Source organism: Manduca sexta, chromosome 13 (genome assembly GCF_014839805.1).
Source record: "Manduca sexta isolate Smith_Timp_Sample1 chromosome 13, JHU_Msex_v1.0, whole genome shotgun sequence".
In the NCBI taxonomy this organism is placed as follows: Eukaryota; Metazoa; Arthropoda; class Insecta; order Lepidoptera; family Sphingidae; genus Manduca; species Manduca sexta.
The window spans coordinates 8,722,978-8,748,612 of NC_051127.1; the positions used below are offsets into that span (position 1 = coordinate 8,722,978).

General features: G+C 35.6%; 1 protein-coding gene across 1 annotated transcript in view; it reads left to right on the forward strand.

Annotated features, from left to right (window-relative positions):
- The first annotated feature begins 996 nt into the window (after positions 1–996).
- Positions 997–25,635, forward strand: part of LOC115452110 (hemicentin-1) — a 56,529-nt gene continuing 31,890 nt past the window's right edge. The window contains exons 1-4 of the mRNA XM_037438327.1: positions 997–1,137; positions 2,415–2,418; positions 3,006–3,214; positions 22,054–22,164. The gene's annotated coding sequence lies outside the window, so the exon portion shown is untranslated. The remainder of the gene's footprint in view (positions 1,138–2,414; positions 2,419–3,005; positions 3,215–22,053; positions 22,165–25,635) is intronic.

Below are 25,635 nucleotides of genomic sequence, written 5' to 3' on the forward strand. Positions count from 1 at the left end.
TAAAAGATATTAAATGTCATAAGGCCAAATTCTAAGTAATTGAGTTATAAGGCATTCAAAATTGTTAATTCCTACATTTTTGTATGTTTTTTTTTTTAGTTTTTAGAAATAAAATGGATTTTGTATTAGGGCTACCATTTTTTATTCCAACATATCCGCACACAAAACTATAATATTAATACCTAAATATAGCAAAAAAAAATCTAAAATGTTTTGAAGCCCTGATTTACAAACATATGGCGCACTTACCCCGAATTTGATTTGACAGCCATAGTTTGTTATAATATTGAGTGATTAAAAATTATCCAAGAGCAATGTGAGTAAAACTTATTTCTCTATGGACTAAAATGAGTGTTTTCTTTATAATGTTCCATATTGGCGTTTTTTTTTACACAGGCGCACTTACCCCATTTCCAGAGGCAAGTGCGCCTACTACCATTTTTTACTTTGAGCAAAATATTATTAATTTATGGTCCGATTTCCTTGAATAGCTATAGATTGTTATCACAAAATACCAAATATTCTTAAATTAATAAAATTACATTCTTAAGTCAGCACAAAAAGAAATTATTTTACATTGAATCCAGCTATGAAAATTTTATGGCGCACTTCCCCCGACTGACCTTAGTAGATTTATATAGCAATTAGTACTAGAAATAAAGCCATGCTGTAAAAACAGTGTTGTCAAGTCTGAACTTACTTCTAATTATATGTATATAACATTTATTATGCTTAATATTCCTCATTTGAATGAATAATCTTTTATGTTTCATATACATTTAATGATTTTAGAATTGACATAATTCTATTTACAAAATAATTATTATTTTACTTATTGAATGTATTTTATTTAAAACTTTCGTATATTCTCAGTATAAATAATAAGTATAATTTGCGATTAGTAGCTGGCAACACCAGTTGTTTGTTTTGATTGAGTGGGCGATACATTTTTAAAGTATTTATGTTTATAACGTGTTTTTGAGTTATTTTTAAACATTTACATATAAAAAAGATGAGTGCAATAATACCTTATAATAGTTCCAAGTGTGTGCAATTTTGATAGATGAGAACAAAGTAAATTTGTTAGGTTATGATGAAAAACAACAACTATCAACAAGCTGGCCAGGGACGCGAAATGTACACCTGAGTTAAAGAACCTTATAATGTATTTAGATAAGTAACTAAAACTAATTGACGTAGAGGATGCTCCCATACTAACTAGTGTACTATTACCTTAGTTGTATCGTCGGTTTAGCACATTTTTTCGAATGTGACAAGTGTTTGGGACACTACTGGTTAAGAATAATGATTTAATCGGCGCTGTTACAGATATTCTAATTCACAAAGATATGAACGCAATGATTCCATTAAATAAATTCAGTAAACAGCGAAATGTAACCTCATTATTTCCACAATTAAGAAGGCACAGTAGGTATGTGACGAAATTTCAAATCAAAACATTGCGCGTCGACACTCAACACATTGTGTTACTTTTTATGAGAGTCGTTGATTATGATTGATATAGATTATTTGTCATTGAACATTACAAGAACTTTCTTTCAGTGGTCGTGACTGGTATTTATTATTTAATGTACTTACTCGTTTTATGTGAAATTGAGACGATTTTTTGTTGTGCTGCTTTGGCTTGCCCATATCCAACATGATAGGTCGCCGCTGCTTCGGCTAAACTAAGGTTTTGTTTCATTAATATCAACCAAAGAAACAGCCTTATATAAAAAATGTAGCTTGAAAATATAATACTACGACTTAAATTTATATTGTCACCCCCCCCCCCCCCCCGAGGCAATTCTTGTGCGCTCGGTCTCCACACCGAATGCACGCCCATGCACGGGGGACATTATGTCGCGGACCTAGGCACACTATAGGTGATGCCTACACCCCCATGGTTGCAAGTTCACATGGGGGGTCTGACAGGGACTCGTAGAACAATTCACCTCCCTTTCCTCTCCGCCCATCCTATTACTTCCTCTTCCTTCCCCCTTCTTTCCCCTCTATTTCTCCTCTTCCTCTCTTCCTCCAGGGCCTCGCAGTCGTTAATCCGGGGGGTTCGTAGTATCCCATTCGCTTGTCCCCCCGGTGTGGACTGTGGGGTCTGTTTAAAAAATTATATTGTCAGTAATTTTGGGTCTGTGGGCAAGTTTAACATTTTCCTAAATATTAGCAAACCTATTTCATTTAAACCATTAAACGTTGAATGAAATTATCAAACCTTTCATTTAATTCTAATATTTAAATAGCAGTCCGCTCAACCGAACATCTGAAACAGATAGTAAAAATACAAACAGACTAAAATAATATTCGAAATGTGAAAAATGGTACAAAGAGTATTTATTTTTCAGGTATCTTGAAATAACACTGGCAGTTTTATTTCAATGTTCAATGTTTCCGTTTAGAAAGGTTAGAACATTTTAATATATATATTTTTTTAATATGTTGTTGATACGTAGTATAAAACTTGACTACCTATGAGTTAGGAATCGCGCAGCCGCTGTCAACTTGTTGCCGCGAAACTGAACAATTCCTTGAAGTATATGTTATGAGTCATTCAGTCATTCATTGACCTTTGCTGGTTGTTCCTTTTATAAAATTTTATTAAAAAAATGTACTATTATGAAACCGAAAATTGCTAAAGTTATTAGTAATTTCTCAGTAAGTAATAATAAGTGTAGCCATTTTCAATGACAACTTAACAGTATATGTGACATACTAGTATTAAATTAAGTATTTAATATAAAACTAAATTAAACCAAACATTTATGAATTGCAAGTTGTATTAGCCTTTTTATATATTTTTACAAAAAAGCATTGATCAAAAAACGCATTGCTCAATACTTTTTATTTCGTCCCTTCTCCGTCGATGAAGTACCGACAAACACCGATATATTAATTACTGCCACCATCCACTTTCCCACTTTTTGTCAATTACCTTACCATTCTTACTAAACTTCCAATATTAGACAAATCTAATTCCATGTTTGTTCCAGCTTCGACGTGCGCGGGCGCTCTTTCAACAAGGCGCTGCAGTGGTCAGACCCTCACGCGTTCGGCCCGCGGGCGTACTTCGCCACGGTGGCCCGGCCCGCCGCACTCACACTCGACACCGTCCAACTGGACGACGAGGGAGTATACCGATGTCGTGTCGACTTCAAGAATTCGCCGACACGGAATTTTCAAATAAAACTGTCCGTCATTGGTAAGTGGTATTTTAACGCCTTATTACTAACATATAAATAAAAAAATTAAATAATCAATATATTATAATGACGTGCCGATCTGCTTTTATGTTTTTATTCATGAAAGTAAGTGGTTTTAATAGTAATTGGAATGGTATTCAGATAGTGTTGACGAATGATGATTATCCCTCGCCAATCGGCGCAATAATGCCTGCCGGTTTATACCTATTGAAGTATTAATTGAATAACAGCTGTGTAGTAATAATAGCTGAATACAACTCCTGTAAGTTCTCGGCGGATCTTGCAGTTATATTAAAGGCGGTGAGAGGAGACTGTCAAAAGAAAATTAAAATCTAGTGCCCTGATTATACCACCAAATAATCTTTTGTAAAAGATTGGTGAATAAATTATTTTCGACAATATAACGAGTTATGTGAAACAAGCCGACGTCCCAAACGTGTCTAATAGTAATGTATACAAATCAATTCAATTCAACAAACAACAACAAATTCAATACTATGAACGATTACATTAGTGCTTTATTCCTATAAAGTAGTGCAGTAGCTATTACTGTTTTTATTATTGACTGCCTCGGTGGCGTCAAAGGTTGGTTGTATGCGTGCGCGGTATGACTATCACTCTGAAATTCTAGGTCGAGCAGTGATATTAAGATTTTCTAATCAGTGTCATCTCGAATCGGAAATATGTGCCCGTTATGACATAGGCTCTTCCCTATGACATGACGTGATGGAACTCACATGGCGAAAAATGGGTTCCCTGGTCACCTCTAACCCTTCGGGAATAAAGGTGTGAATGTATTATAAATTTATTGTCTCTTAAACGCGAATACAATACCCTAGTATCTGCACTGCAAAGCTTTCGAAGTCTATGTTTTAGATGGTGTAGCTACCAGTGGCGAAGGGTGACAATTTCCGTTAAGGAACCCGACACAACATATTATACCTATATACTACTAATATGCGACTGCCTCGGTGGCGTAGTTGTACTGCATGCGCGGTACGGCAGCGCTCGGAGGTCCTGGGTTCGAATCCCAGGTCGAGCAAAGTGATATTTGGGTTTTTCTGCTCAGTATCAGCCCGGAGTCTGAAATTTGTGCCCGATTTTGTGATAGGCTCGCCCCCTATCACATCCTGGGATGGAACACACTCGGCGAAAAGTGGCTGCCCTGGTTGCCTCTGCGTACCCCTTCGGGGATAAATGCGTGATGATGTGTGTGTACTACTAATACGCATAAATGCTATCTACAAACCGTTTCAACGAAAATTAGATTTTACATAAGTTACGGAAGGGAAGTCGGTAAGGATCGGGTTATATTGACCCTTCTCCACTGACAGCCACTGTTTATGATGCTTAACATTAGATAAGCGGCATACTAGACTTTATTCTACATACATAGCATCATGCCTTTTCCTTTTTTAGAGGGTAGGCAGTGGTGTAACACACCCACATCGCCATCTATGTTAAGTCCCTTGGAATAGGCCCATTGCCACTTACCGGGCACAGACCTCGAGCTGATATTGAACAGAAAAACCCAATATCAATACCCGATCTGGGATACGAACCTGAGACCACACCGCGATAGTTGTAGACTCGTTATTAAACTGTATGAAACAAAAATTGTTCATGCCAAATACTATTTACTTTGTACAGTTGGCAAAACGGTCGACGAAATTTTAAAATGCTTTTTTCGTTTTATTTTGTCATTCGTATTAATGAACGGAAACGTTGCGCTTTCACAAATTAACTAACAACTACAGCCGCTAAAGACGCAAAAAAGCTACTTAAATTTACATTGACGAGTGTCCAATTAATATTTATAAACTCTCGCCAAATTAAAGCACGCCAACGACTCTTCTTATAATTTATCAAAAGAACAAATAAAACACATAAATATTCGCAGGGATATTAGATTTAGAGCCGATTTTCCTATAAATTGAAATACAATATTTAGAAATATGAATACTTTGACTCAATCATTCGTTCACAAACAAACTGTTCTTAGAACGTCTCAAACGAACCGAGTCGCCGCGCCGCGCAGTGCCGCACCGCTCACCTACATTTTCATTTACACTCCAAATATAATTACCCCTTTAACGAGAAAAACGGTTTCGCAAATAACTCGAGCGCCACAAAATGTCGACCCTCGAAACTAGAATGAGAATCGCAGCAGATGTTCGCATTCCCACACTGAAAAACTTTAGCGCAAAATGTCTGCTCTGTGCTGAAAATTTATAAGAGAACCTTATCTAAAAAGCCAGCCTTTCAGCGGCTTTCGTCGAGCGCGCGATGCAAAACAAAGCTTTGTTAGAGCTCCTTTGAATTTCGGTAAGGAAAATGAGAGGTTACACACGACCCGTGGCAGTCAAAGAGGCCGCCGAGTGCTGTTATTACAATAATGTACTGCGATATCACGTTTGGAGTGGCGACGCTTTCAGTTGGGACGGGAAGCGTGGCCCCGCGCCGCCCTCGTCCCTCGCCCCGCGCCTAGCTAATTTACAAATATTGTTCGCACTTCAGAGTACACTTTTTTATTTTTTCCGCTATACACGGCACAGTAGGCAGAATTTTACGCGTCTCGAGATATATTTCACGAGTTAATTCTTCACGAAATATTTTGTTCCTTTACAAGTTCTAAGAAGTCCTTACGTTAAGTATTTTATAAATTTATCTTTACGTTTATTTGTTGAATAATAAATGAATCTGAATTTTAGCATGTTACATAATGATATCTAGAGGCACGGTGGAATTGACTAACAAAGTGATTTTATTAACTCGACTGCCCCAGTACCTCGGCACCGCCTCGCTCCAGAATTTATTATGCCTCAGCTTATCTACATATGTTTATCGCAGAATTTTAAATTGTAAACGAGCCCCACTTGAAAATACCAGTTCAGTTTCCGCATGAATATACGGTACATTTATTTGGAGGGCTGCATAATTTCATATCGTCCGAATAATACTGTAAAGTAATTAACAATTTTTGTTAAATATCTTTATGATCAACGAAAAGTGGATGTAATATCGTTTAAATTATAATCGCGATAATATCTTTGTTAATTAACATCGACCCAATTGACTTCATGACTCCAAATTCCGTTCCTATGCAGGTTTTATACCCTCTCTTCAAAACTTGACCCTCAACATTGAAAACACATTTCCAACCTGATCACAAGAAAATAATAATGCTACAATACTATTTGTCGTATGCAATTTTATTAATAGTCGCAGTTTATGCCCTGTGCAATATATCTACGTTCGTAAACGTCTTCGCCCGGCGTGCAGTTCCGTTCACAATACTTTCCAGGCCGGGTTTTGAGTTAAGTGAAGCAATATGTAGCAGTTAAGTGGGGGTTCCAGCGACGTAATCGTAAGTCATCGGCTCCACGCGAACCGCCAGATATATCAGTGTTTGAACAAACCTCTCCATGAGTACTACAATCTGCATATCTTGTTAACACGCATAGTTAGAATTTCTATAGAGTATTTAATTAAAACTGAAATGGATTTGAGTAAATTTATGTGAAATAGTCCGTGATATAAATGAATGTTGAGTTCATAATTCATATTAAAGTGATCTTCAATACCAGAAGAATCACAGATTTTTTAAAAGAAAAGAAATATAAATAAAAACTATAAACACGCCCGGAAATATTACAACTTATGTTGGTTCATGGAGTAAACACTATAATTGAAAAACTTTGATGTCCCTCGACGGCCACTATAAATATTCTTGTCTTATTAGATATAGTCCCAACTGGACGCAACTCGTGGGAGCAATCTACTATGATTCCACCACTTAGCGTTAAATTCCCGCTATAAAGGCGAATTATTATTAAATATCACTCAAAGATATTGAAGATTTTTTAAAAATGTACGCGGAACTCATCACAGTCCAGGAGCGAATATCGACCAAAATTAGCTTTCAAGTGAAGTATCTGTTTCATTTATGTTTTGTGAGAGTTACCGAGGCGGCTCAGAACACGTCCAAGTTTCAACTTGGAGAAATGTGATTATGTTGCAAACTTTAAGTGAATTGCGTTACATGAACTTGTAAAACTTAATTGTTCTAATATAAACGGCTTAGTTATTAACTTTGCTTTCGCAACCAAAACGTTATATCAACAAACCTCAACAATCTGAATTAAACTTATTAAAGCAAACACTCCTTTATGTCAAACGGTCGCCGAATCTTCAGACAATTCGCATGATAACTCTTCTTAATACTAAGTTTTATCTACAAACAAAACCGTCTGGTTGCTAACCAAAAACTTCGAAGTTTCTATTAAGATAGACACCTAATACAAAACTATACGACGGTTGGGTGTTACGAACAAAACTTGAAATAGAAACGGCAACTTTCCAATTATCAGTATCTGCGAACCCTTCCGCAGTCCTTGGAACGAGCCGAAAACTTCCATGCAGGAATGACAGGAATATAAAAAGTGTGCCGGTGTGCCGGTACGCAGGCGTTGCCAAGGGCGGTAGCTAACGATTGTAAAATCCTATCGGCAACTATACAGAAATTATTGCAAAATTTCGATCGAAATGACAGTTTATTTTGATATAATCTTTTTTTCTATGCGTTATTAAGTAAACGAGCAAGCGATTTGCCTAATGGAAAGCATCATTCTCCACTCACAGACTACTCAATAGCAATGAAAGGGCCACAGTCTTTGCCTACCAGGAGGTAAGCATCTATAGAACTACGATCGTTATATCAAGACAACCGCCTCTCAATTAATAAGTGAAACACGAAATTTGAATTTAATGAAACAAGTTAGCGAGCGGCTGAACGTATCGATCGCATTCTTATAAGAATAACCGACTAAAGCGTATACCATTTGGATTTATATTGCATACTTATGTAAACGACGTCCAAGTTTTGTTGCTTCGGCCTATAACGTGCTGCATACGATATTGGCTTAAAAAGTATATTAGGAATTCCGATATTAAACGTCCGCATTCCACTTGCATTCTTTTCATGTAGATTTGTGTGTTGCATAGGGTTTGCCTGGAAATTGTGCCATATTAGATTTCGCGCAAACGAACAAACTGATAATTGTTTAGTTCTCGATAACAAGTTGATAGTGTCTACTAGGAACCTTAGCATCGATTCATACATCAATTGTCTTAGTAAATTCGATTGGAAATACTTAATAATAAATTATAATGAAATTATGAAATATACATTTATTTATTAATTTTGTGTTTCCGATGCAATGACAATCAAGTCATAGTTCCAATAGACTAATTACAATTTATAGACAAATAATAATATAGACGGTTGAACATTTTTTACGACACTAAGTTTCATATATATTTAACATCAGCACTATTTTCTATGTTTTATTAACCCAAATATTTTTTTCGAAAAACATGTCTTACGTCAATGTGTGTCTCAACCGTCGATATCATTTATAAAGTCCTCCGGCGCATTGAAATAAATTACAAACTGTAACATATAAGAACGATATGTTTATAGAACTTGGCATAACTTTATATATTACGTCAAGAAAACTCAATTTTGTAAACTCTTCCTACCTTAGAACAAAAGTCGTTTTAGCTTACGAGCATTATAATCGTCTTCCTAAAACATCTGCTATACTTTCATATCCCGAGAGAAATCATTAAGGTAAATATGGCATATAGGGATTGCAATCCGGTCCGGCGGATCCGGTACGTTTTCGTTGCCTACCGGATCCAACAATATCACCGGATCCGGAGGCCGGTTCCGATATATTAAGAAAAACGTAATTTCTCTTATCAAAACCGTGCGAAAGTACTAAAAAACACGGCGTATGCAAAACCGAGGCGCGCGATGTTGCCATGATCTTGAGATTATGAAAAAATACTTAAGAAAGAAATGAGCGCCTATGAAACTGAAGGAGATAGAGGGAAATACTTGTCTCTAATATATGACTTTGACTTTAGTGAAACCAACCAGTTTGAAGCTGAAAGGGCTTTTTCGGCCGATGGTTATATTTGCAGTTCCTTGAGAAGTAGGCTTAAGGATGATACTACGAATACAATTTGTTTTCTAAGAGCGTATTTCCAACAAGAAAAGTGATCTGTGCTGTAATTAATGCATGGGTATAGTATCCATAAGCTGTTGATTTTGAAAATTTTAATTTAGAATATAGAAGAATTTGATGTTGATTTAATTTAGTTTTTATGAACGGGTTTAACTTAATTTAAACCATAAATAATTCACTTGCTTGTAATCTTTGAGGCTGATTATTACATAATAACTGACTGATAATAATTATAAATAAATAAGGGTTGATTTTCGCACAAAATCGTTTCTATTTTTCCCCGTAGATTATTCCTTATATTATGCCATGAAGTTAGAAATATGCGCTATGTTGAACACCCAAAATACCAATCAGGATCCGGCCGGATCCGGCGGAATTCTCGTGATTCCGGCTGAATCCGGCCGGATTTAAATTTGTACCGGATTGCAATCCCTAATGGCATAAGTATATATACGAAAAAAACAATACTAAATATTTACGTCGAAGAAATAACGATAATGATTTTTTATGTTTACGCGAATGTTAGACATTAAAATTAAAACTATTTTTCGGAATTTATCGCGGCTTTAATATTTTAGTTTTCTCGCGCCGCTTCGGAGACTTTGCAGCCTTCGTGGTCACGGAAAACTGAAATATTAAAACCGCGATAATTCCAAAAAATAGTTTTAATTTGAATGAAGAGATAACTATTTATAAAAGTTTCTATGATCGGGTTAATCCAACTTTCGATGAAATACCAAACACAATTTGGTTTTACAAATATATGGGTCCAAAATAAAGTGCATAAGTAAAATACATGTCTCAGGTTGACGAACGCAGTGGAGTCCCACGCAGCACTTTGTAATTCAAATTCTTGTATGTGGTTTATGAGAGGTCATATCGCTTACCATCCGAGCCATATGCTCGCCACCTCATTTAATAGCAAATATAAATTGACTAGCTTTTGCCCGCGGCTCCGCCCGCGTTATAAAGTTTTTCGGGCTAAAGTTTTCCGTTATAAAAGTCACGCTATATATTTTCCCGGGAGCCTATGTTCTTCCCAGGGTCTCAAACTGTCTCCATACCAAATTTTATCCTAATACGTTGGGTAGTTTTTGAGTCTAACACGTTCGGGAAGACCGATGCAGTGGGGGACTTTGTTTTATGATATATTTTTGTAGAACTTTTTAAGAGGAACAATCCCGTCATACATTATTGTTGCATAACTTTAACCGTTTACGCAGCGCACGCAACAGAAGCTCTCAAAACTATAATTGTCCCCGTTTTTGCATCATGTTTCATTACTGCTCCGCTCCTATTAGTCATAGCGTGACGATATATATAGCCTATAGCATTCCAGGAACAAAGGGCTGTCCAACACAAAAAGAATTATTCAGTTCAAACTCCTAGTTTCTGAGATTAGCCATTACTGCTCTGCTCCTATTAGTCATAGCGTGATGATATATAGCCTATAGCACTTCACGAACAAAGGGCTATCCAATACAAAATGATTTTTTTAGTTCGAACCGGTAGTTCCTGAGATTAGCCATTACTGCTCTGCTCCTATTGGGTATAGCGTGATGATATATAGCCTATAGCACTCCACGAACATAGGGCTATCCAACGCAAAAAGAATTTTTCAGTTTGGACCGGTAGTTCCTGAGATTAGCCATTACTGCTCCGCTCCTATTGGGTATAGCGTGATGATATATAGCCTATAGCACTCCACGAACAAACGGCTATCCAACGCAAAAAGAATTTTTCAGTTCGGACCGGTAGTTCCTGAGATTAGGCATTACTGCTCCGCTCCTATTGGGTATAGCGTGATGATATATAGCCTATAGCACTCCACGAACATAGGGCTATCCAACGCAAAAAGAATTTTTCAGTTTGGACCGGTAGTTCCTGAGATTAGCGCGTTCAAACAAACAAACAAACAAACAAACAAACTCTTCAGCTTTATATAATAGTATAGATTAAGTGTACTAAAAAAAAGTGACCATACAGACATATTAAGTATTCCGAGTCAATTAATCTTAAACCTTATGAAATGTGACAAGCTAGTTCTCACATCCGACTTTACTTGTAAAACTATTGTACTCCATTTATGTGACAAATTATATTTCAGACTTATTGCTTTGGCCTAGAAACGATGCTTCACAATCCAAACGCACTAACTTCTGTATTATCATAAGTAATATTCATACGTGGCTCTCGTACAAACCTATATAGTATAAAGTAGGTACGTATTTCTTTTTTGATCATATTTTAATACATGGTTCATTGTTAACTATAGCTTGTTAAGATTTCTAATATATTTATATTTATGTATTCCTAACGAAAAAGACAGAAAATATGAAAATCCTGTGGCAATGTTTTTAAAATTATAAGTATTTGATTATCACAGTTATGAATAATTAATGTGTAAGAAATTTACCAATAACCAAAGCAAAATCTAAATTATTGACTACCTATTTTAACCAGAATATCATTTACCATCTTGTCCTGTCCGAAAATTGGCTATACAGATGGTACGAAGTATACATTTGCCAACGGCGCTTAGTAATGCGAGCAAGCCCTACCCTTATCGGATACAGCCCAAATCCATACAAATATTATAAAGAGGTTAAATTTCCAGTTTCAGATATGGACATAAAACATATATGATTTTGACAATGTATTAAAGATTATCACCCTTTGAGCTAAAAAATATTTTTATCGAAGAACCGAATTCATACCTAAAACAGACTTTATGCCAATAATTACAAATATTAATGTTTCAAATAGAAATGTATACAAATTACTAAGAATTTAAATCAAGCAAACCGCTTTTGACGCCATTAAGTAGGGCGACCGCGAGGAAGATTAAGTTTAAATGATAATACAAGAATATATAAAGCATCTTAAACTATAATATTCTAGAAAATGTTCGATCGTAAACCGGCGTTGTTCAGTTCCAGCGCTCCTCGCGGACAAATTCTTGACTCATATCGTACGGTATCGTAAAGAATGCAATATACTTACCCGTATAAACTGATTTCGCTATAAACTAGAAGTCATTTGTTTACTGCGAGACGATCGGACGGCCGGCGCGGTTATTATCGAACTTACAACTGGCAACTGGAATTTTACACAATATTCACTGCACTGGTGGGTCTCTCATATGTGAGAGTCCGCGTGGGTAGGTATCACTGCAATGTCTATTTCTGCCGCCAAGCAGCAGTGTGTAGTCACTGTTGTGTTCCGGTTTGAAGGACATTGCAGCCAGTGTAACTACTGGACATAATGAGTCTTAAGATCTCATGCCTCAGGATGGCAAGCACAGTGGAATACCAAATAATACCTTGTAATTCAAGATGTTGTATGATGTTTCTACAGTTTATGGGCGGTCGTATCGCTTACCATCAGGCGAACGGCAAGCTCGTCTCGTCATTCGAAGCAACAAAAATCACATCTATGTAAAGGTGTTAGGGCCCCTTTTGTTTTATTTAATCGATTATCTTATGTAACTTAAAGGAATACCTGTATCATAGAATAAATATATATTTCATTCAATAATGTTTTTCCTTATTTTCGCAAGATCAAACCATACGTAAAAAGGTTACACGTGTCGAGAAATATATATTCAGACTCAATTTCATATTTGATGTCTGTTAAACAATCCGAGAAAAAGGTGTACAGTAGTATATTTTTATTACGCTAGTACAATTTCTGTGTTATATAAGGGATATGCTTGGTAATGGTAACGGTTATAGAATTGCGTTAGTGAAAATATGAATAAATGAATCCTTCTTAGTCGAATTTCGGCCACGGTGGCCAATCTCAAAGAAGATCAAGCCATGTACTCGGGATATATTATAGTGCCCAAGTGTGTGCGCAATACACAGGTGCACTCTCTGTTCCTTCACTCTCATAGTACAGTGAGACGGCAATCCGACATGACCGGAGAGAGATCAGGCGCAGGACCAACGCCTTTACGTGCTTTCCGACGCACGGGGGTATCCACACCAACTTCCTGACTCCGAACTGCGACTGAGTAATTTTTAAGATGGAAAAACCCAGTCACAATTATTTTGGCCCGACCCGGGATTCGAACCCAGGACCTAAGCACAATAATCGTACCGCGTACGCATTACAACTACGCCACAAAGGCAGCTAGTCAAGATAAAAATAAATTTATATATAAACTCTATAGTTATAGCTACAAAATCCATATGTTCGAAAATTTAAATTTTGAAATAAGAACGTTACGCAACAGCAATTGCCAGTAACACAACCGTCAGTTTAGCTAATACAGCCAGTGGTCGAGCCATCGACAACACAATTTTACAACCTCCAACGCGTACCGGTTTATGCATAATTCAGAAGCCATAATTTCTCTTGTAGTTTTAGCTACGCGATTTATAGTCGCATCAAACGAGCGTTATCGTGTAGTAGAGACGGCGTCAATTGCTCATAACATGCGCGTTAATATTGTAAAATACGTATTAACGTCCCATTGTCATATGTTTTGTTGATGTTAGCAGTCGACGCTTGAAATGTATTGGTTTTCATCGTTCATGTTTTATGTATGTAGTCAATGAAAAATGACGTGTTGTCCCGGATTTGTACGTAAAATTACATGTATAATTTAATTTAATAGTAGGTTACGTTATATATATGGAGTTAGCATGAACTATGAATACGTTTATTTTAAAAAGGTTGAATAATTTTTCATGTTTATTTTATTTTACTGCATCCGTGGCGTAGTTGTATCACGGTACGTCTGCAGTGCTGAGGTTTCGAGTTCGATCCCCGGGTCGAGCAGTGATATTGGGATTTTTTACTCTGTATCATTCAAAAGTCGGGAGTTCAGTCAAAAGTGTGACCTACTCTTCTGCCTACCCCTTAGGCGATAAAAGGGTTCCGATTTTAGTCGTTTTGACGTCGAAACCTGAGCCTATATTGCCATTCATTATATCTTTGAAACCTGTATTTATCACTGCCCCAAAATACAATGCAAATATTTTTTATTCGATTACAGCAATAAAATATTCCAATTATTTTCACAGACCTAACAATTTAAAATACATTTTTTGCATAATATTTCACACGAGTTACAGAAATACATCATTTCATTATATTGATATTAAATACGTTTAATTTACGAGATGATATTGCTTTTAAAAATGCAATAACATTAAATTATATTACCCTCATAATGTAATAACACCCATGCAATGCACGTATGAGATTAAAATTGAAATGAGTATACATTTTTTCACAATACGCAATAATTTCACCACCTGCCTTCTCTTCTACTACTTTAGATCGACTGTTACAGAATGTCTATGGCATTAACGCTGCCTATACACATACCCCCTTATTCATCGACGTTATTTATCTAACGACGAAGCATTGCTGCGATAACAAGTCTGTTCCTCAGCTTTGTTTATCTGACGGCTTGCTGTTTGTTCAGCTTTATCTGGCAGCCAACTAGATTTAAATTGTATCTCAATATTAGCCAATCACAACAGCCCTATGTATGAGAAACAGACTTGTTATCGCAGCAATGCTACACCGTCCATAGATAAAAAACGTCCATGAATAAGGGGGATAGAATGCAGTGAAAATAAATAAATAATTATAAATTTAATTCTTCCCTAATATTCTCAGCTAAAATCTTTCTACAAACTTACACCTCTACATACAAATATATGTTAGAGCCGGCTTTGAAGTCCTATTATAAGCGTTAAGCCTTTTGGCTAGGATTAGAAGTTTTTATAGGAACAAGTTGGACATTTCTAAAGAGAACCCTTAAAACTTCTACTACTTGGAAACTAACTTCACCGGTATTATAAAATTCTAACGGGTTTGTGTCTGTACTTTAAGGATATTAGTGAGACTGCTTGTTGTTAGAAGTGTCAAGATGTTTTTCAGAATAGGTATATATGAAGTCTAGGCACCCACGCCAACACCTCGATCTAGTCGGTTGAATGGGATGTTGCCGAAGTCCTAGCTTCCAAATGCTACGTGAATAAAGCATAATATTTTTTAGTTATTAGATTTTAATCCAATTAGTAGTTTTTGGAGGATGCGCTTAGAAACGACACGATATACAATTATTTTTACGTTCTATTATAATTTATTACTTGCGTCTCAAAATTGTGTGCTATAATACTTTATAAAAAAACTGTACCTAACTGCTTCAGTGATGTAAGTATTCTTTGTGTGGTATGACTACCGCTCTGAAATCTTAGGTTCTAATACCAGGTCGACCACCAGTGGGGTAGCACAGCTGGGGCGGTAAAATAGATAAAATAAAACCTTTCGAAAAATTAGAACTTGTATCACATGTGCCAGCCAGTATCTGCTAGGTGGGGCACGCGTGACGCTTATTTTTTTTTATTATCAAATTTGCCTTTTTTTTGTTCCCCGGTGCCCAAAGACGACAAATTTTGGGTCCGTCCCGGGTGGCTTGAGCCCACCATACGCCTCTATGGGCCAAAGTAATATTGGATTTTCTACTTTGTATCAGCCCCGGGGGTGGAATTTTGTGCGATGTGGTAATGACCTTTTACATCATAGAGTGGAATACACAGGGAAAAAAGTTGGTACACTGTTCGCACCTCTGTGGGGTCTTGGGGATAATAGTCTTTAGTGTGTCTTATTCAGTATACGGAAACTATGATTTTCTTATATATATGGAATAAGATGTCTGATCACCTCCCACTAGCAGCATATTTACAAACAATTAAGCATACAAATTGCTTCAGGCCTTTGACGGGCCAAACCAAACGTCATATCGCGTCCGAGACCCGTTTAATGGCGGTTACAGTATGAAATACCGTATAAATTGTTTCGTCGGTTGCTGATACCGCTTTAACGTACCGAACTATGGTAATTACTGCTAACTATATGTAGGTAAGGTCAATTTACACAGTCGATTATAATTTCCTGAATTTATTTATTAAGGATACCCATTGACGTATGTAAGTTATTGTAGTAACAAATATAAGCCTTATTGTGGTAACAATCCGTGAAACAGTACACTAACAAATTTAGAAAGCCACAAGCAATTAAATCAATAACATAATTAGAAATTTGGCTTTAATTTAATTATAATATACTCTTACATAGACATCCACTACCTTAATAGGTGAAACACATATTAGGTATTGAAGATAGCTCACCATTACTGGATGCAGACTTCCGAGTAACAGACGAGAATTCTACCTTCTTACTACCCGCACGAGATTAGTAGAATTTGGTTCAAATTTCCTACTCATGGCAAGCAAAGGATGAACATTTGGTCTGAAACGGGGCACTCATAAACACGTATAAGTATTTTACAAATAAATATATCAATACTATCCGTAAATAAGACCAACAATGAGCGAAACCCAAATTGATTTGGGAGCCGAGAGTTGTTTAATTGAGGTTGTAGTATGAAATACCGTTTAAATTGGATGTTATTCCGGCGGCAACTGATTCCGCTGTACCAAATGCCGAGCCGCGATAATGGCTGCCAACTATAGCGCAGATAGGTAGGCGGAGGACAAACTTCAAAATTTTAAGGAGAGTTGCGCAAAATTTTCATTATGGTTCGGAATTATTTTATCGTCAAATTTAAGGTAGGGTAGGAACAAGAGATTGGTGGACTTTTGGATGATAAAGGGAAGCATTTTTACGTTTTGTTTAGTTATCAAGGTTGTGGAATGCCTACACTCTCGCTTCTTTTCCTTTCTAATCTTCCTTTTATATGTTTCAGCCATTTATCAACATTCTTTTTCTGTATAATTTTTTTATTGCTTTAAATGACGAGACGAGCTTGCCGTTCGCCTGATGGTAAACGATACGATGGCCTATAAACAGTAAAAATACGATCCAACAACTTGAATTACCACATGTTATTATGTAGGTATTCCACTGCGCTCGCCATCCTGAGACATGAGATGTCTAGTCTTAAAATTTATATTTTTATAACAGTCATAACTTACTGTCGGGTGATTGACTTTACCAACACTCTGCTTTAAAAAAAACATCTAAAACCATATATCAATATGTACCTGCAAATTCTGCCATCATTGATTAGTGATGTAACGCAATGTGTGTTCTAGACGAATTCGGCGGCCGAATGTTACTTTACCAATAGTAATGAGGGTTCAAGTAATTCGGTTTTGCGGTCGACCCGTTCTCAGTGCGTGCTCCCAACTATTGTTTTGTTTGTACTACCGTAATTAGCGCCGTTTGTCATTTCGTTTTAGTGGTTGTGGAAGTATTTATTCTGCGATTTCACGCCATTTGTTACGTACGGAACTGCTGACATTGTATGCTAATTTTAAATGCATTTTAATCGAAGCAATTTTAGCAATTAAACTTAAGTGCAAGCGTAACAAGACTTTTTATTTTTATGATTTACGGTATACGTGTACACAAAAATTTTAAAAAATTTCTTTGTTGTGTTTCTATCTCTTGGAGGCGACGTCCGCTATTTCATATCTAGCCCCTCCAAAGACAAGAAATTTTGATATTGTATTCATTTGCATTTAGGATAATTAAGATCTCTCATCGACACAATTTCTTTTTGGCTATTAACTGTCAATAAAAGTCCCTAGAAATCTAGTAAGAAAAAATAGTTATATATTTTTATGCTCGTAGGTACACAGTATAGCTATTCCATCGTTTCCGAATGTTACTGTTGAGTGAATATTCTAGAAATCCAATATGCCTTCGTAAATTCTGAGACAAAACTTTACGAAGCAGCGAGCAGCGTAATTATTAACATGACATATTAACGAAATGAACGATTTACTAAAATCGGGTTATAGATCAAGGTTAACTGTCTAGACTGAAAGTGTTACTTGTTAACAAAGCACAATAATTAGTGTATCAATTTTAATCACTGTAACACAGCCGAGAATATTCTTAAATATTAAAGTATTTTATTACTATAACGTTTGCTTGCGATATAATTTCTACAGATTTATTTATTCTACGTAATATTATATATAATATAAATTTATCGTTAAAACACCTTTTTAGTTCTCTATGATGAGGTAACAATTATAATATGTAACTTGTTTAAACTTAGTCCTTAAAAATTATTGAAGTATTCTTTGTATTTTAAATAGGACGTAAACTTTAAATCACTCCCTACAAAGTATTACCATTACTTGGATTCCTTATAGAAACAGAATATTCCTTGATCCTTAAAACCCTCAAAATAAGATTCGGTATAGAGCTTCAAATACCTTACCTCAATAACAAAAAATAAGCAAACAGCTAAATATTTTCGTCGGAAAACATCCCGAATTCGCAAAACCCTAATTGTACGTAAGATTCCGTTCTATTTCGAGACTTATCCAAGATAACCCTTCTGCCTTATCAAAATCAATCATACACAACCCAAAAAATTCCATCCCATGTTTTTTGTAGAACCCTGCTCAAACCAGGACATTAGCTGAGGCTTCCATTGTGTTGACATGTACCGTTGCATTATTCAATTGCGTACGAGTATATATTGCGGAGGAAAACGGGCGCCTTTCAACACGGTATGTGTAATACAAAGCATTTACAAGTGATAGGGGGACCCGGTATAAACGCCCTAAGTGGGGCCGTGGGGTGCCGGCCGGGTTATTATGTTCGTCGCGATGGCGATTTCTATTGGATTGTGTTGGATGTATACAAAAGTCAACGTGCAAGGTCGTTACGCGTCTGGTTACATATTCAATTGGTATTCATCGTTCCTACTCACATTGATGATAGGTAGTGTTACAGTTTTGTTTACAGCACGTATGGATTGATTCCGGGCTTTTACCACTCGTAAAAAAAGCAACTTTACTGTTGTGTATGTAAGATCTATATTACCGGAGCGGCGGCCTATAAATTCTTCGGTCTTTTTCAAATTCCATTCGTTCTCTTCAAATGTCAACAACGCATAATTGCTTACCTAGGTGTATGCATATTATTTGCGCAGGGAGTCACCATTACGGAACCTGCCAGCTTACCATTCATAAATAACGCTAATAAGCCTTAAGACATTCTCACGTTCTTCAATAGTTGGAATATTATAGAGTACTTTTATGAATACTAGTCGAGATACGTTTTTTCATTGGTCTAAAAGGTAGAATATTTGTGCCCGAATAGCGACCGTGCGGTGGTCACTAAATGTAAAACATAGGTGGTGATTGACATAGATATGGCGCCAAATAGGCCGGCATAATTATGTCAACTGGCGAGGAATAATCATCTCTCGTTACTCTATCAGGACTCTCGCTTATCAGCGGAAGCAATAGGTCACTGTACTTTGCCCTTACAAAAAGGTAATCAGAACTTAATGTCATGTAGTGTCATTTTCCCATGGCAGGATAAAAGAAACAGCTTACAAGTGATTTCCGATCCGAGTTACATAATAAACCCTGGGGCGGGTGTCGCCGCTCACACATGTTCTCGCTTCGCAAGCAATCTCCTATTGACGTCAGCATAATGAGCATTGTCCCTTTACACCGCCATTATTTTCTATACTCGGCTGATGAGTTTTACTATTATTTATACAAAATATATTCAATACAAGCAATAAAAGGTCGCTTTCGTTTTAATACAAGCAATAACAGGTGGATATCTTTTTTATTCTTTATGAATAAAATAATAAATGGTATTTGAGTATTTCTCGAAATAAATGTACGCAACGAAATAGTTTCCACGTAATATTGTTACCAAGTATTCTGTTCTATAAGTTTTTTTTGTCCTAATACATTCGATCTATCAAATAATATAAAGAACGAATGTATTAAGACAAACAAAAAACAGAGAGAAACAGAGACAGAAAAAATCGTAATAATATTTCGTTAAGTACGTTTATTTTGACAAATATTCATACGCTTCAGTGTAGGTACAGTCAGCCACAAAAGTAAGTGAACAAATTGAAAAATTTAAAAAGTGTTAACACTATGTTTTTTTTTACCTAAAATAAAATTAAACTTTTGAATTTTATAGTAGTAGACAAAAAACAATTGTTGATAATTACACAAAAGTAAAAAGTCGACGATAGCCTAGTAAGCGACGATAGCCTAGTTGGGTATGGAACGGTCTGCTGACACGAATGTCCGCAGGTTCAAATCCCAAGGACACACACCTCTGACTTTTCTAAAAAATCATGTGTGAATTTATCGTTCGCTTTAACGGTGAAGGAAAACATCGTGTGGAAACCTGCACATCTGAAAAGTTCTCTATAAGAATTTCGAAGGTGTGTGAAGTCTACCAATCCGCACTAGGCCAGCGTGGTGGACTAAGGCCTAATCCCTCTCAGTAGTAGAGGAGGCCCGTGGTCAGCATTATTATAAAAAGTCGATTTGAAATATTGAATTCGTTTAGCTAATTTTGTTGCTGACTATACCACCGATTTGTAAGTATATTCCTACCGCAAAGCGTTAAGGAGGTTGTGTTCCGGTACCGACTTAGCCAGGTTAATTACAAGGCATTATGATGCTTATTATTTATGTCTTGGGATGTTGAACACAGTGCATTGCGTCGCTATTTGGAGGTTTGAATTAGATGCTAATAATGGTAATATTTGGGTTTCTAACCCTTGGTATACTTTATTAATTGCAGGTATTTCTTTACTGCTTTTAAACTGGGAATTATGCAGTTATTGTGTTATTTTATAGATTAAGAAAAGATTTTAAATGACACTAAATATGATTAAAAGATTAGTATTAGTATATTTCGGGAAGAGATTATAAAGATGATTAAACATTGAACGATAAATTGTTCTATTATTGAAATAACGATTAATCACTGTTTTGTGCCTGTCATTTCGGAATTATTTAAATAAACAAATAAGACAAAGAGTTCAAACTTAACAGATTAATAGCCTTTATTACAAAGTAAATAAAATCCTATCTTATAAAGAGTCATTTTTACATTTCCTTACTAAGTGGAACCGCTCATTCGTCATTACCTCTGCTAATATTATGCCAAAATTATCAATGAATAACAATTTTTTTCGCCAAAAGTCCCGGATTTACAATTTTTCTTTTTTTTTAATTTTGTAGTTGAGTTCCATTATGGTGTATAGAAGTATATCTCTGGTTGAAAATGTGATGTTGCCGCTCTAACAAAAACTCGTGTAGTAGCTGCCTTAGGGCATGTAAAATTAATATTATATATTATTAACATTTATTTGTTCGAAACTCAGTTACTTATTTTAGGATATATTTTTATAATGAACTTGTCACTATTTTATCTACGTGACAGGCGATGACAAATTACCTTAACGTTCGTGTTTGTTTATATTATAGACATTATTAAAAACTAGTTTATTGATAATTCTAATCTAAATAAACAAATAGCCATAGGTAAAACAGCTTTGTAGGGTACTTTTTAAAAAAAAAAACATGCCGTAATCCCCGGAGAGATGAAAAATAAATAGTAGATCGGACCACCGACAGCTAAAAACTTAAAATTTTAATAAAATTGTATAATTGTAAAATGTAGGTAGATATTGTAATTTTGACTTTGCGGACGAACAACACCTCAGTCCCCCCCGTAACCGCGAAGACGGCAAAGTCTTCGAAACGTCTGTAGAAAATTAAAATAAATAAACCGCGATAAAACCCGTAAAATAGTTTAATTTTAATGTCTAACATTCGTGTAAATATAAGAAATCATTATATAGAAAACCTTCCAGTGCTCCCATGGTGAGCCGAACTTAGGAAACCTATTGCCATTTCGAATCTAAATTCCAATACACGTGTTTCTTCGAGTCGCAAAACTCACTTAATATCATACACTAATAATATCTTCCGTACCCTTGATATAGATGTTCTAATCCCCGTTTGTTCCAGTGCCTCCACATCAATTGATACTGTACGACAAGTCGGGCCGGGATGTGTCGGGGGTCGTCGGCCCCCTGGAGGAGGGCAATGAGTTAGTCCTGGTCTGCGAGGTGCGAGGAGGTAAGATTGAACGGTACACTTAAACGGCTTAATGAAAGTATTCATTTGAAACTACATGTTATAGCTTTAAACATCAGTCTTACTTTTAAAAAATTTGCAAAGCTGTGCTTAGTTAAAACAAATTTTTCGATCAGCTGTAATTCATACCATTTTGCCTCTTAATAAGGTTTAAATTCGGAAACCGGTGATATTTTTGACAGCAGAAAGCAATTCTTAACCACCTCTTAACGCTAAAACAAGTTTATAAGTAACACTGAACTAATACAAAAAATATATACTTATAAATCTGAAAATCTGTGTGTTACGCTATCACGGCTGAATCACTAAACTCATTTCAGTGAAATTTGGTATGAAGATAGTTTAAGGTCCTAGGAAGGATCTAGGCTACTTTATATCCCAGGAGAATATAGAGCGAGACTTTTATACTGCAAAAACCTTATTAGACCGTTGACCTCTTTAGACTTTTTAATAATATTATAATAATATGTTGGTGGTAGGATATTTGTATCCGCCCAGATAGCGACCACCGTACACAAGTTGTAAAACCCTCCATAGTGGCCCATGTAAGTGTGTCGCTTTCCGGGACCAATGTATATCCGGTTTCAAAGTATCTATACGTGAATACACTATTTTCCTCTTTTTCATCACACATTTAACCATATACCATTCAGATCCAAACACCGTTCAAATTCAAATTCAAATGCCATTTATGAAGCGAGACTATTACAATTTATATAAATAGTAAAACATATAAAATTCCATTTTGGCGTTAACAAGATTACCTATAGCACTCAGGAATAATGTAGCTTCCTATTAGCAAAGATTTTTTGAATCGCGGGAACCTTTCTAGAAAATATCGCTTTTAAAAGAAAGCCTATTATATTAATAATAATATAATATCAGCCCTATATTATATACTGTCCCATTGTTGGGCACAGGCCTCCTCTTCTACTGAGAGGGATTAGGCCTTAGTCTACCACGTTGGCCTAGTACGGATTAGTAGACTTCACACACCTTTAAAATTTCTATAGAGAACTTCTCAGGTGTGCACGTTTCCTCACGATGTTTTCCTTCATTGTTAAAGCAAGCGATAATTTACAAAGAATACACACATAATTTTAAAAAAGTCAGAGGTGTGTGCCCTTGGGCTTTGAACCTGCGAACATTCGTCTCGGCAGTCCATTCCACAATCAACTAGGCTATCGCCGCTTTTTATTAATACGTTATGTATAATATTATGTTTTCTACACTTCAAAATACATATGTTTAAAATAATAAGAGCTTCGCCAGCGGTCTGCCGTGTCAGATGAAAGAGAAAACAATCGGTTAGCGATGCATTTTATCAAAAACAAATTAATATGAAAGAAGCCGGCACAAAGAGTTATGACGATAACAAAATCGAACAAAACAAACTAATCTCTTTGAAACATTATGTCGAGCAATTATTTTCTATAATTAACTTTTTATAAAAAAAACAATGCCTTGCTGTTCTATCAAGAATTTTTCCATCGGAAATTGAAACACAAACGGTAATTATTATGTCATACTTCTCTTTGTCGTCCTTCACGCTCATATTAGCTCATAATACTTGTATTAATATCTACACATAGAATTATTTAGAACAAAAATTTACATTCAATAAAAGTATTTAATTTAGTTAAATTAACAATATTATAATAATTTATAAATGCTTATCATTTATCAGAAACTTAATAATAACAAACAACCAAAAACATAAGCCTCGTCCAAGTATCAAATAACACTCATCTATAACCGAAACAAAACAAAATCGAAACACGAAATCTCAACTGTAAATAATTATGTAACACCACTCGGTCGTAACATCGCAAATCATGACGGTATCAGCTAGAAATAAGCATAAGTCGCCCCTCAAGTGGGAGATGAGAAATTAAACCGATTACATTGATATATCGTGCTTAAACTTACCGATAAGTCAGTGAGAGATCGGCGCCAAATGGCACCCGGTGCGAAGTTATCCATTGCCTCGAGGCAGGGGACGGCAACTCAAACACAAAATTATCGGCGTTCTAGCTTCAAGGGTTTAGGATAGACGTTTTTACTGTTATTGGCTTTTTAATTTGATTAGTTGTTGAAATATTACTGTTCTTAATTTTACTTTTTTATTATAATACTATCTTATTAACATGAGAATTTTTGAAGGTGTTTGAAATTTTGTTTGGCTTAGCATGAGCTGCTAAATAGATATGAGAATTTGATACATGTGAGCACACATGTCGTTGAATTAAACACAGGCAACTTGAAACCGCGATAGTCTAGTTGTGTGTGAGACGGACTGTCGAGACGAATATCCGCAGGCTCAAAACCCAAAGACACACATCTCTGTCTTTCCTAAAGTTATGTGTGTATTCTTTGGGAATTATCGCTTTCTTTCTCGGAAATTCTCTATATTTTGAGGTAATGTAAAGTCTATCAATCCGCACTAGGCCAGCGTAGTGGAGACTGAGGCCTAATCATTCTTAGTACTATAGGAGGCCCGTGCCCGACAGTGGGATAGTATATAACAGCATTAAATAAATTCACATGATTTGTTGTCGATAGTTGAATCTTTTTTAAACATAACTTTTCTGAACATACGAAATCCGGTCTAACTAAATACATATAGTATTAATTTCGTATACAAAGGACCTCAATTAAGTTCCAAAGTTCATTTCAAAACAATTATTACTATAAAAATATAAATAATGTTCCCGTACTGTCGCGTTGGAATAATTTACTTTCCTTAGTTCGTTATACGTATATTTTAGTAGACTGTCCTGAGTTTAATTTTATATCGCAGCTGCATTAAACCGGTTCAAATGTTGTTTAAATGAAAAATGCACGTGCATTAATTTGAGGAGTGAAAATCTTATTTTGCTAAATGGAATAGTGTAGTAAAGAAATAAAGACAGTGGAACGTTTAAAAAAGGTTTTTGATGCTGCTAAATAAAAAATATTCGAGGCTACATGAATTTAAAATGTTTTTGTAACAATTTTAAAAATGTAACAACGGTACAAAAATTCTTGACTTTATGAGCTTTTCATCAAGAAATATTATATGTAATTAAGTGTCCCACTTGGTCAGAACGTAAAAATGCAAAATGGACCTTTTTGGGAACATTCAAAAACAGTTCAAATGTTTATAAAACACACGTGTGTTAAAACATCACTGTGCGAGTAAAATACAAATTAAAACCTAAATTAATTTGATTATCTAAATTATAATGAAATTATTACTTCTAATATTTATATGTATTTAAAATAAATTACAATATCAATATGAAGACACTCGAAATTTTAGTCACAAAACGCTTTCAATACCAAAGTAGCAGTGACTAACACAGATTAACATCTAAAACATGATTTGTAACAAACTGTCAATTCAGTGTGTTCGCCTTAAATCGTAATAATGCTGAATAAATGTTGTGTTCGCGTGAGTAACAATATTACGTA